Source organism: Neofelis nebulosa, chromosome 15, assembly GCF_028018385.1.
Source record: "Neofelis nebulosa isolate mNeoNeb1 chromosome 15, mNeoNeb1.pri, whole genome shotgun sequence".
Classification (NCBI taxonomy): domain Eukaryota; kingdom Metazoa; phylum Chordata; class Mammalia; order Carnivora; family Felidae; genus Neofelis; species Neofelis nebulosa.
In genome coordinates, this window is record NC_080796.1 from 65,554,535 (window position 1) to 65,568,326 (window position 13,792).

The window sequence follows — 13,792 nt, forward strand, 5'->3', positions numbered from 1 at the left end:
CTCTGGAGGGCTGAATGGTTTTTCGTTGGCGCAGGGTAGTTGGAAGCTGTTCTCCAGATGCCTGATGTTTTCCTCCTCCCTCAGACGAAGCCCTGACTTTTGCAGCCAGTCGGTCAGAAGCACAGTGACAACCGTGGGCATGTGAGAGGAGCTGACGCTGTCCCCAGTAGGTCGTGTCAGAATCGAGTTACATTGCAGGACACCCGCTCAGTGTCAGCTGGGGATTGGAGAATTGCTTGGTGGTGCTCGAAGCGCGCGCGCACACACACACACACACACACACACACACACACACACACCAGGCCTGTGCTTTAAATGTAAAAGGTGTGAGAACATGTCTTTGTAAACGGTTTGTATGTTTAACAAAACTTGATTCACAGCATTTATAAACATGTATTCCTTGACTTACAAAAGCTGTTCTGAAACCAGAGAAAGCTTGTTTCCTGGGTGTGTAAGTTTGCCCTTTCAAGCATTTGATGTATTTAAGAGAATCAGACAAATTTGCATTTTAATGTGCACAAAGATATTTAAAAGATATAAATTAATTAGTTTTGTAAGTGGAGTTAATCATTAGGGGAAATCAATCTGTTAAATTTACTAACTTATTAAACACTATTAATATACACAGAAAGGTAATTATTCTTACTCTTATATAAATATTTAATAAATTGAGATAGAATAACAAAGTTTAGAAGTTGAATTTAAAACCTTAAGTAAAAAATAGGTTTTTAGATTTGTGACCTTAATAAAGTAAGTATTGATTTAAAAAATGCATAACTAAAGGGCGTCTGGATGGCTTAGTTGGTTAAGCGTCCAACCCTTGATTTCAGCTCAGATCATGCTCTCATGATTCGTGAATTCGAGCCCTGCGCTGACAGTGTGGCGCCTGCTTGAGATTCTCTGTCTCCCTCTCTATATCCCTCCCCCTCTTCTTTCTCTCTAAAAATAAATAAACATTTAAAAAAATTAAAAAGTGCATGACTATAAATAATCCTTTCTACACGCATACACACACAGACTCGTGCACACGTGTGATCACTCCTTGGGTAACAACATTAAAGCAACTTTAATGGGGGTCCAGCAACTCTCATCTCATTAGGACATGTTCCCCCCCTGGCCCAGCTCCTTCTCCTGTAGCAAGCACATCAGACGTCCAGGTTGGGTAAGAAGTGTATTTCCTTAGGGGCAATGTCGGTGCCCCCTGTCCCCCTTGACCGTAAACCCCACAAGACGAGAAGCCACGTCTGTTTTGCTCACCATTGTATATCCCCACCATTACCTCTCTAGCAGGGGACCCAACATTCGGAAGTCACTGAAAATATTAAATGAACGAATGAGAATGAGGGCGTGGTGGGTGAACAGCTTGCCTGGGCTTCTGCCCCTGCCCTACCCTATGTCACAGGTTTAATGTCTTGCCCTATGCCTCACTCTCCAGAAACTGAACTCCTACAACTTTAGACTTCTTACCGGATGCGACCCACATTCTTGCCTCATTCTCCAGCCCCAGTGTGTCATTTGGGGACCCCTACCTAAATTGGGAATCCAGTAACTGCTTTACGTACTCGGGACACAATTTTCCAGAGACAGAGACTTTGAGGCAGATGGACGGTTTGCTGATAAGATGCCATATGTTATAAAAATTAATCATTAACTGGCAAAGGAACGTTGGACACTAACTTCTCAGCCAGGAAGGGCATGCTGAAGCAGCAGACTGTCTGTTATGAGGAAACCTAGAAGGACTTCATGAGCATTTACATCAAGGGATGCCGGCAAAAAGATCTCCAGAGCAATGCCTGGCTCCGGTTTTCCTGGTCCAAGATGTCCCTGCCTTCCTAAGTGGTAACAGTGGGGTTTTCCTAATGTCTGTCCCACATCCATGTCTCGCCCCCCTCTCCCCGCCCCCCCGGCCCCAGAGTCCCAGGCCCTCATCCTATCCTCAGGACACATCACAAATGGAGCAGACATTTCCAACGTGATATTCTCTTTTTTGCTTTCTATTTTCTTTGCTTCTCCTAAATTGCTGAACATTTTAGGGCCCAGGAGGGAAAGAAGAGAAATATCAGGAGGAGGGAAAGGTAAAAATGATGAAATTTCATTTCTCGCTTTTCATGCAGCCGAGAGAAATGTACTATGCATACCCTTTAGCCCTAACAAAAACAGAAGACTTTCTGGGTACCCCGCCTTCCCTCAGGATGCCCTTTTCTTTTGGGAGATTTAAGAAAATAGATACAAACACCAATACTGTACCAAAAGATGCCTCATATCTAGTGCTGCAGATTGTCAGCCTCGCTCAGAGGAATTAGATCTTTAATGCTGAAGTTTCTCTAAAAGCTATTAAACGTTAGAGGATTATATGCTGACTTGGTGCTGCTTATGGTTAATCTGAATTTTAAGTCAAACTTTCTTTTATTTTATATTTTAGCAGTGTTTCGGTGACAAATCTGGTCAAAATAAATGGGAAACTTCTTTACGGTAGATGGAACAAGGTCAGCTTCCCAGATAAAGCACTGTCTTTGATTTCTTTTGTCACCAAAAGGACCAATCTCCTCAAAACCCCTTTGCTTGGGCTTTGCTATAAACTGTATGTCTCCAAAACCCTGGAAGGCTTCTGGACAACTCACATTCTACTTGAAGTCTTTGGGCTTTTTCAGGTTTTCAAGGAACACTTGGGTTACCTCAACCAACACAGTGTTTTGCTAAAGATGCAGGGAAGAAATGGACACTGGAAAGTTGTTCAGGACACATCGGCAACTTTTTTTTTTTTTTAACATTTATTTATTTTTGAGAGAGAGAGACAGAGCATGAATGGGGGAGGGTCAGAGAGAGAGGGAGACACAGAATCTGAAACAGGCTCCAGGCTCTGAGCGGTCAGCACAGAGCCCAATGCGGGGCTTGAACTCACGGACCGGACCGTGAGATCATGACCTGAGCTGAAGTCAGACGCTTAACAGACTGAGCCACCCAGGCGCCCCACACGTCGGCAACTTTTATGTCCCAACAGAAGCCCCAATATCTATCTCTTCTTTGAGCTTCCTTTTTTAAGTGTATTTATTTTTGAGAGAGAGAAACAGAGACAGGAGGCGAGCAGCAGCGGGGCAGAGAGAGATGAAGACACACAATCTGAAGCAGGCTTCAGGCTCTGAGCTGACAGCACAGAGCCCAACATGGAGCTCAAACCCACGAACCACAAGATCATGACCTGAGCCGCAGTCGGACACTTAACCAACTGAGCCACCCAGGCGCCCCTTCCTTTGAGCTTCTTTTTCCTTTCACTCCTTTTGCTTCTCTTGAGTCTCTACACTGCCAGCTCCTCGTTCTTCCTGTTTTACGGCGAAATGTTCCCCACCCTCTCTGTGCTCCCAACATGTGCTGCCTGTCTCTGTGGATCATCTGTTTCTCACATATGAATCCCCCGTAGAGACTTGCTTCAGGTCTCTTAGTCACTGTCCAATATGAAACACCCTCACTGCGCCGAATTCTCCCCGGGAGTCACCCAGGCGTCCCTTGAGTAAGGCACCGATGCATGGAGTCCACGCACGAGGGGATACATGGCACAAATCATCTGCAGCAACTTCCCTCTGAGGAGGGTGGTGGGCACGACAGCTCCTCAGCACATCTGAGCCAGTACAATCGGGTTTTTATAGACATACGGTTCCAATTTATTTTTATGGCAACAAAATTAAAGCTAAAGAAGGGTCGCATATTATTACATTAGCATCTTCCCGCATATAACCTTGTACTGCAGACTTATGGGAAATACAATAAGGCAGCTTCTCTGTCTTCATTGAAGCCACTGAGAGAATATCAAGCAGGACAGGGGTGCCTGGGTGGCTCAGACAGTTGAGCCTCTGACTTCTGCTCAGGTCATGATCTCACAGTCCATGGGTTCGAGCCCCGCGTTGGGCTGACAGCTCAGGGCCTGGAGCCTGCTTCAGATTCTGTGTCTCCCTCTCTCTGCCCCTCCCCCACTCATTCTCTCTCTCTCTCTCTCTCTCTCTCCCTCAAAAATAAATAAACATTAAAAAAAAAAAAGAGTATCAAGCAGGACAGAGTCCTCAGGCACATCATGTTCACAACTAGCCTGGTCACAAAACAACATTCTTACAGTACAGCACAGTGTTTCAGCCACTTAGGACTTTATTTGGCTTTGTGATCCTATTTCTCAAACTTAGAAATGAAAAGCAGTATGTCAAAAGCCTAGCTGGCATTAAGCTACCTTGTGGCTTTGGAAAGTTCGGCTTTCCTAATTTTCTCGTTATCCATAAAGCGTGTCATTATTCCCCAGGCCTCAGTCTCGGAAAGTGAGCTGGAATAGCATTACTGGTACTATCTGGTCTGTTCCATTACTCCAGCTGAGCAACTCCTGGCTGAGCTCAGTTTAGAGTGAATCCACTGCTCAAGATAGTTTTTCCTCTCCATTCAAGGGCTGTTCAGCAGAAAATTGAATTGAAGAAAGCACCGATGAGCATTGACCGGTCTATCGGTCCAGTGACCCCATCCCAAAAGGAAGCGAGGTTAGCGTGACAGGTTCTCAGTGGATCAGTGTCCACCCTTCTTCAAAGGGTTCAAACCACCCATCCAACGTGTGACTCCAGCAACCGCAAGGGCCTCAAACTTAGCAGTTTGCTCTTTTCCAACGACCAACCTGTCCTGCTCTTAAGAAAGGCTTTTCATTAACTGAGTTGTAAGTCATTTGCAAGCTTCGGATCCTGTTAAAGGTCCACAAAGTCTTTGCTCCTGATACCAAAACTAACAGAAACAAGAACCTCAGAAAAAGATGACGGTGGTAGGGCTCCCATCGAGAAAGGCCCAAATGTGATAGGAGGTTTTTGCTAACTGGCGCGCCCCCCTCTACTCCGCTTGCAAAATCCAAATGGCATCAGCCTTAGATGCCGCTTTCTGATGTGACCTGAAGGACAACATCTCTCAGACAGGACGTCACTTCCCCGGAGATCTCAGCTTCCCGTTTTCTCCTTGCAAACCTCCTGCAAAGAATCCCATACCACGCAAAGTAGTAGGCTCCTTAGTCTCTGATTAACCGTGCAATCAATCAGTATTTCTTGAGCCTATGCCATGGGCCAGGATCTGACCCAGGTACTAGGGTAAAACAGTGAACAAAACACACAAAGACCTTACTCTCTTGGAACTTACCTTCTAGTGTCTTCATCGTATGCACCTTACACCATGCATTTGGATTCCTATCTTTAGGTCTTTGTTCATACAGTCCCAGCTGCTTGGAATCCCATCCCTCATCATTCCCACTTACTTCTTTTTTTTGTTTGTTTGTTTAATCTGAGAGAGAGAGAGAAAGAGTACACGCGCAAGCAGGGAAGAGGAGCACAGGGAGAAAGAGAGAATCCCAAGCAGGCTCCATGCTCAGTGCAGAGCTCAATGCTGGACTCCAACTCGCGACCTCGGGATCATGACGCTCAACCAACTTAGCCACCCAGGCGCCCCCCCACCTCCGACCACTAAACTAATTTCTAACAACTTCAAAGCCCAGCTCAACTCATATCCCCTCCATGACTCTTCCCCAGATTGCCCTGGGTGAAGACTTCTTCAACTTTCAACCAAACACACCCCTTGATCAATGATTTAGTCCTTAATGTCTTACTTACTATTTATATATGTTTATGAACATAGCCCATCCCCCCAACTCTATTGGAGCCCTTTGAGGCCATAGTATAGATCTTATATTTTTTTGAAGCCCAGCACTAAAAAGAGTTCCCTATATGAAGAAGATACATAATGAATGGTAATAGTTAATGAAAATGATAGGAAATTGAACAGTATTTTTCCTTTAATCTGGAACAAAGAGTCAGAGAATAAATCAGGGATATCTTGGGGAGTAGTATTTTCATTGGTGAAAATTTTATAAAAGAAAACTTTTTATTGATAACCACTAGCAGCCCTGTTTTTTTTTAATTTGGTCTAAAATACAGTTTCAAGGACTATTATGAGATATTTTTGAAACCACTGTCTTTAAAATGTCTTTTTTCAGCACTCAGAGCAGACTGCTCATTGATGCTTGCTTCAGTTTCATTTTCAGGTGAACAGTCTATGAGCAAAAAAAGAAAAAAGCTTTGACTTTCATTCCATTTAAACTGAATTGAGCAAGGAATCATTCAGCAGGTATAATGCAGCAGATTTCATAATGATGACAATAGCAGCATTCCATTTATTTTCAGAGGCGAAGACCCAAGCATTAACAAGACATGTTTTATAGATAAGAGGGAAAAAAAAAAAGCCAAGCTTTTGCCAAACTTGTGACTGTTCTTCGACCAAGCAAGCTTTGCCTGTCGGTGCAAGTCCTAATGTGCAAGCATTATTGCTATTTGGGCTGGATTTTTCATAGGGATTCTAGGAAACACGGGAATGTCAGGGAAGTACAAACAACAGTAAACATTTATATTTGAGTGTCACTCTAAAATTTACATGATGTTTTCATGCACATTATCTCACTGAGTCCTGTCACAAACCCAGAGCAGATATTTTATACCCTTTTTAAGTTTTAGGATAGGGAAACTGAAGCTCAAGCGTTATAATCGTTCTAAGGATTATCCATATTAGGTGGCATTTGCATCAACAAATGCATATCTCCTTGAAGCCTGGGAGAGAGTTCTCCGTATTGAAATGATGGAAAGATGTGAAATCGGATTCGCCCTATGAACAAGGACACAAGCATCATCAATGCAATAGTCAATTACAGTGGGCTTACACTCCATCTTTACTGGGACTTCCCACATATGTGCCCATAAACCCATCCCCTGCTTTCCAGCCTATCATCTTTCACTCTCTGTTTAAAACTAAATAAAATAAAAACAGTGGATTGACTCATTTTGACCCACTCTCTCATTGACATCAACTAGGAAACGCGGACAAAATACTTTGAAATATCTGTCTGAACATACCTGACAACTACAAAGTCACCAAGGACTTGTGAGTGCAATATTCTGCAGAGAAGGGAAACTCAGAGAAATGAATCTGGTATTTAGTGTTGTCTTCCCTCTGAGGGCATTCGTCAATTCAAAAGCAGCAACAGAATTACAGAAACTTAACAGTTTTCCTAAATCTCACAGGCGTGGGATATATAAAAATTGAAGTTCAGGGCCACAAGGAAGACGGGTTGCTAGGAAATATTCCAGGCTGTTGTTTATGACACAGGAAGGAGTACAACCAAGAAAAAGGAGCAAATTTGGTAGAAATAGAGTCACAGGGACTCCAGCCCAGCTTGAACAGCTTGAACATTTCCTGATCGAATTCGGGTGATAATTCAATACCTGAGGTCCTGCCAGAAGCAAAAGTGAATCTTCTTGGGAGGAAGATACCATCCATAACTTCAAATCATCTCTACAATTTTTCAATACAAGGTCCAGCACATGCATAAAAAAAAATAAAACCAGCATACAAAAAGATAAAAATTGACCAAAAAATAAAATAAAAATGACAGTGAAACAGAATAAACTAGAATAGAAGAATAGAGGAGACAGACACAAAAGACCAGAGATTGTAATCACATTGAGTGTGTTCAAGAAAATACATGAGAAGATGAGGAAATTGATGGTTACAGAGAGGTTCAGCTCTTAGCCATGACCATGCAAGTAATTATTAGAGGTAAGACTCAAACCCATGTTGCATTCTAAACTTGTACTTTCCCCCAATACATTGGGGATTCAGGATCTCTTACTCTTAAAAAGTATTAACAAGGGGTACCTGGGTTGCTCAGTCGGTTAAGCTTCCAACTCTTGACTTCAGCTCAGGTCATGATCTCACTGTTGTGAGTTCAAGCCCCACAATGGGCTCTGCACTGACAGCACAGAGCCTCCTTAGGATTCCTTCTTTATCTCTCTGTCTCTCTCCCCCCTTTCCCCACTGGCACATGCTCTCTGTCTCTTTTTTTTTTCACTCTCTCTTTCTCTCAAAATAAATAAATAAACTTTAAAGAAAATAAAAAGTATTAACAATCCCACCTCAAAAAAAGAAAATACATGAGAAGATGAAGAATTTTAGGAGAGAAGTGGAAACTACAAAAAGGAGATAAACAAGAATTCTTAACAAAAATCAAGAGCTCAATGGATTAAAGCAGCTGAAGAGAGAATATAGGTCAGAAAATAATTATAGAGCAAACAAGATGATAGCTATGATTTTTTTTAAGTAAAGAAAAAAAGGGGCGCCTGGGTGTCTCAGTGGCTGAGGGTCCGACTTTGGCTCAGGTCATGTTCTCACAGCTTGTGGGTTCAAGCCCTGCGTGGGACTCTGTACTGACAGCTCAGAGCCTGGAGTCTGCTTGGGATTCTGTGTCTCCCTCTCTCTCTGCCCCTTCCCCACTTGCACTCTGTCTCTCTCTGTCTCTCTCTCTCTCAAAATAAACATAATTTTTAAAAATTTTTTTAATAAAAAAATAAAAGTATAGAAAAACAGATTATAAGGAAATATCTCAAAATGACATCAGTGATTTTGATCACCTTTAGTGAAATTATAAGTAGATTTTTTTGTTTTCATTTTTTTATTACTTAGATTTTTTATGGTAAGTATATATTATCTTTACAATGGTGAAAATGTAAAAAGCCACATCATTAAAATGGAAAACAATATGGGAAGAAACCCATCCAAGTTCCTGCCCTGGCTATGTCCCTTGTCCCTTAGGGCTTTGACTTTGAGCTGGTCTTACAGAGCTCACCACTGTGCCTCATAACTGACATGCCTGTTGCCTTAATTTTGTGTTTTGTATTCTCAGCTAAAATATAGTGGCAAGGCACACTGTAGTCTCTTTTCGGTGTTCTCTTCAACTCTCCCCAGTAGAGAAATCCATGTAAGCCAACTGGAAGGCCTACGTTTCATGGCATGTAATTTTCTAGCAGTGAAATGTTGGAACACATACACACATACAACTGATTAGCTGATAGAACTTGCTGGAAACAAAATATCATATCATCTGAACCATAACATGACCATTGAGCCCAGTTCTCCCTGATGCCTCCATTAGTTGCTGGCATAAGCCAAGTTACTTCGGACACAAATTCATTTTCCTGACCCACTAAGCACTGGTAAATGCATTCATATTGCAGGATCTACCTTTGGGGGGAGACTTTGAAACTTTTATGCATTTCAAAACTTTTATCTTAGTTAAAGCTTGGGGGGTTGAGAAAATGAGGACCATAACCGCAACAACAAAAAAAAAGGCTCAAAAGCTCACTTGTTATTGAGAAGAAATCTGCTGAGAAACTCTATTTCAGAAACTTTTTTTTCCCAGAGAATTCCCATGGAAAAGGCAGAATTAATCTGTTCCAACCATATATGTTTTTGTTTCCTCGTGAGTCATTTCACTGATTCATTCATTCCACAAACAATTCCTGAGTGTGAGGAATTGTTTGAGACACAGTTGTGTGAGACACAGTACCAGGTACTGACATAAAGAAAACAAAAGAAATTTCCCTTGCACTTAATGGGCTCAGAGTCTGGAGCAGAGAACCGATAAGTCAACAAATGCTCAAGCCAGTGGGGTCAGGGCTATGATGGAAATCAACGGTGTGTTAGAGGATTAAAGTGAAGGTAGGCATGTTCATTTCTGCTTTTTTTTTTTACAGAATGATCACTTCCTACTTACGGTGCCATTACATTTCCTCTGAATCAACATTAAACACGTAATAAACACGCTCCTCCAACATCAGTAGCTCAGGGCTACAACTGACGAACCTCTTCACATACTCATCTGATGTCACCAGCATGCTCTGACTCCACAAGCCCTCTTTTAACAGCATAAAAGTTACTATCTATGGAGTATTTACTCTGTGCTCAGCACCAGGGAGCTAAGGGCTCTATGTCCATTCTCTCATTCGATTTTTATAACAATTCTTTAATTTTGTTGGTATCATATGCTTTTCTAAAACAGCTATTTTGAGGTATAATTCACACATAATCAAGTACACATATTTAAAGCATGCAAGTTGATAAGTTTGACATATATATTATACCTGTATGCACAGAGGATAACTAAAGCATAGAGAAATTAAGTAACTTGTCAAAGCACTGAATGTCAAGGTCAAGATACAAATGCAAGTGTGCCAGATTCCAGAACTTGGAACTTTATCTACTGTGTTCTGCTTCTTCACTGACTGTGCTCTTTCTGAGATTTTTACCAACCCCCACAATTCTATTTCTATGAAAACACACATTCCCAATAAGGTGAGAAAAGGAAATAAATGTTATACAGATTGGGAAGGAAGACATAATGCCATCTTTGTCTACAAATGGCATGATTTTCTATGTAGAAAATTCAAAAGTATCAACAACTGAAAAATTGGAACAAATACACAATTACAGTAAGGTTGCAGATAACAAGGTTAATACATAAAAGTCAATTGTTTTCTAATACGCCAACAATTTGGGGGGCACCTGAGTGGCTCAGTTGGTTAAACCAATATGCCAACAATGCATAAATGGAATTTGAAATTAAAAACATAATACTAGGGTACCTGGGTGGCTCAGTTAGTTGAGTGTCCAACTCCTGATTTCAGCTCAGGTCATGATCTCACAATGGTGAAATCCAGCCCCATGTCAAGTTCTGGGCTGAGCTTGGAGCTCGCTTGGGATTCTCTCTCCCTCTCTCTGTCTCTCCCCGACTCGCATACACGTTCTCCCTCTCCAAATAAATAAATAAACATTTAAAAAATAAAAACACGGGGTGCCTGGGCGGCTCAGTCAGTTGAGCGTCCGACTTCGGCTCAGGTCATGATCTCACAGTCTGTGAGTTTGAGCCCCGCGTCAGGCTCTGTGCTGACAGCTCAGAGCCTGGAGCCCGCTTTGGATTCTGTGTCTCCCTCTTTCTCTGCCCCTCCCCCGCTCATGCTCTGTCTCTGTCAAAAATAAACATTAAAAAAAAATTTTAATAAAAACACAATACCATTCACATCAGCGCTCCCAAAAATGAAATGTTTAGGTATATGTCTAACAAACTATACACAAGATTTTTATAAACAAAACTAAAAATTTCTGGTCAACAAAATGAAAGAAGAAATAAATAAATGGAGAGATAGTCTATGTTCATGAATAGGAAGACTCAATATTGTCAAGATATCAGTTCTTCCAAACTTGGTCTATACATTCAACGCAATTCCAATCAAAATTCCAGCAAATTATAAGTGAAATAAGTCAGTCAGAACAGATATCATATGTTTTCACTCATATGTGGAACTTGAGAAACTTAACAGAAGACCAGGGGAGAAAGGGAAGGGAAAAATAGTTTCAAACAGAGAGGGAGGCAAATCATAAGAGTTTGAAATACAGAGAACAAACTGAGAGTTGATGGAGGGGAGGGGTGGGGAGAGGGGAAAATGGGTGATGGGCATTGAGGAGGACGCTTGCTGGGATGAGCACTGGGTGTTGCATGTAAACTATGAACCATGGGAATCTATTCCCAAAGCCAAAAGCACACTGTATACACTGTATGTGAGCCAACCTGACCATAAATTATATTTTTAAAAAATCCCAGCAAGATATTTAGTGGATATCAACAAACAGGTTTTATGGCACAGAAAAAGACCCAAAATAGCCAGCACAATATTGAAGGAGAAGAACAAATTTGGAGGACTTACACCACTTGACTTCTAAACATAGTGTAAAGCTACAGGAATCAAAACAATGTAGTATTGGTAGAAAAATAGGCAAACAGATCAACAAAACAGAACAGGGAGCTTGGAAATAGACCCCCATAAATACAGTCAACTAATATTTGACAAATGAACAAAGGTAATACAATGGAGCAAAGACAGTCTCTTCAACAATCGGTGATGGAACAAGTAGACATCCACATGCAAAAAAAAAAAGAAAGAAAGAATCTAGAAACAGATTTTACATGCTTCACAAAAATTAACCCAAAATGAATTACAGATCTAAATGTAAAATGCAAAACTATACACCTTCTAGAATGTAAATAAGATAGCCTAGATGACCTTTCTATATACATAGATGCCTTTCTATATACATCAAAGAAACAATTCATCAAAGAAATGATTGACAAGCTGGACTTCATTAAAATTCAAAAACTTCTCTCGGTGAAAAACAGTAGCAAGAGAATTAGGTGACAAGCCACAGACTGGGAGAAAATATTTGCAAAATACCTATCTGATAAAGGACTGTTACCCAAAATATATCGGAAAAAAATTCTTAAAGCTCCACGATATGAAAACAAACAATCCAATTTAAAAATGGGCCAACCCAGCACTGTTCAGAACCAAGAGGGAACTTCCCAGCCAAAAAGAGTTCCCCTCACAGGGAGAGTGAGAGCAAAATGAACAACATGCCTTCCCCAGCCGTTCAGGTCACTACATAAAGGACCCGCTTCAGTTTTACCCTACCCAGTATCCAGCAAAGCTGGGACATATACAGATGGCTACGAACACGGAAGAAGAGCAGGGGCCACCAGTATCAGCCATCAGTTACGGTTCCCAGTGACCCGGTCTGCACAGGATCCCAACAGTTTTCACCACTGAAAACAGCAACAGCCAGCCACTGCAGATGTCCTGCAGACTTCACCGGTTTTTGCCCCACAGGTATTCATATTCACAGACACCAGCCACCTGAGTCCCTCCCCATTTTCCCACCATAACCCCCATCCAGAGCCCATGATCCACACTGGCAGCTCCCCAGGTCCCTATAACTGTGCAAGTGCAAGATGCCAGCCTAGGCCCCCTGGCTTTCCCGCACCCACTGATAGATGCACTGATAGATGCCCCTCCAGCTGTGGACCTACCCGCTTCCGGTCTGATCCCCATCACTGGCCTCCATGGCTGCCTTGCATGTAACAAGACCCCATAGCCATGGATGTGCACGTTGACAGACTAGGCTCGCACAGCTGCTTGTGAGGCAGGATTCAGCCCTTGTCTCTTGGCCTTCACCAGGCTCACCTTCAGCTAGCCCTTCTAGCTGTGTCCCTGCACACCCTTAGCCAGACTCCTAACACTGACCTCCATTGCTATGCACCCAGGGCAATAGCCTACAGCCACAATAGTGCATGTCAGGAGCCAAGGCCCCCACAGCTGCTTGTGCCCAGCTCTGGCCATATTTCCTGTCACTGGCCTGTACCACTGGGTCTACCAGCAGCTGGTCCCTCCAGGTGCACAACCCAGCCAGACTCCCTTCACTGGCCTCCACTGTTGTGCACAAAGCCCACAGGGAAACCCTACAGCCACAGAAGTGCAAGCCAACAGCCAGAGCACCTACAAGCTGCCAATGTGCCCAAAATTGGCCCTGGCCCTTGCTGCCGGCTCTGTCTCCCACCACTGTGTGTATGCCCTCATACAGACCTTGTCACTACACGGGCACCTGCAGCTAGCCCCGACCCCTGAGTGTTTGCACACCACTGGCTCTGGGCACCGCTGTTCCCTAGCCAGTTCCTAGTCACTGGAGTAGGAGGTGCCACTGAGGATCCCAACAGCCCTTGCAGCCATGTGAAACCCCCACAGTGCTCACCAAGGACTACACAGTCATTGATGCCCCAGCAGCTTGAGCCAAAGACACATCATGTTCTCACTCCCAGACCTAAAGCTGAATGGGTCTGAAATAAACAAAATGAAAATAAAAAAGAAACTGAGGCTTAATGAGTAACTTGTCCAAGGTCACAAGTTATACAATTGTATAGAAAACTCCGAATACACACACACACACACACACACACACACACACTCTCTCTCTCTCTCTCTCTCTCTCTCTCTCTCTCTCTCTCTCTCTCTCAACCACACAATGGAATCAAGATTCAAAATCAGAGGCATAAGACTCCATACAATATGTTGCC

At 42.6% G+C, this 13,792-nt stretch overlaps 1 long non-coding RNA gene across 2 annotated transcripts in view; it reads right to left on the bottom strand.

The window, feature by feature from the left end:
- The window catches only part of LOC131495597 (uncharacterized), a 270,012-nt gene that overhangs the window by 147,503 nt on the left and 108,717 nt on the right, over positions 1-13,792 (bottom strand). The gene's annotated exons all lie outside the window — the stretch shown is intronic.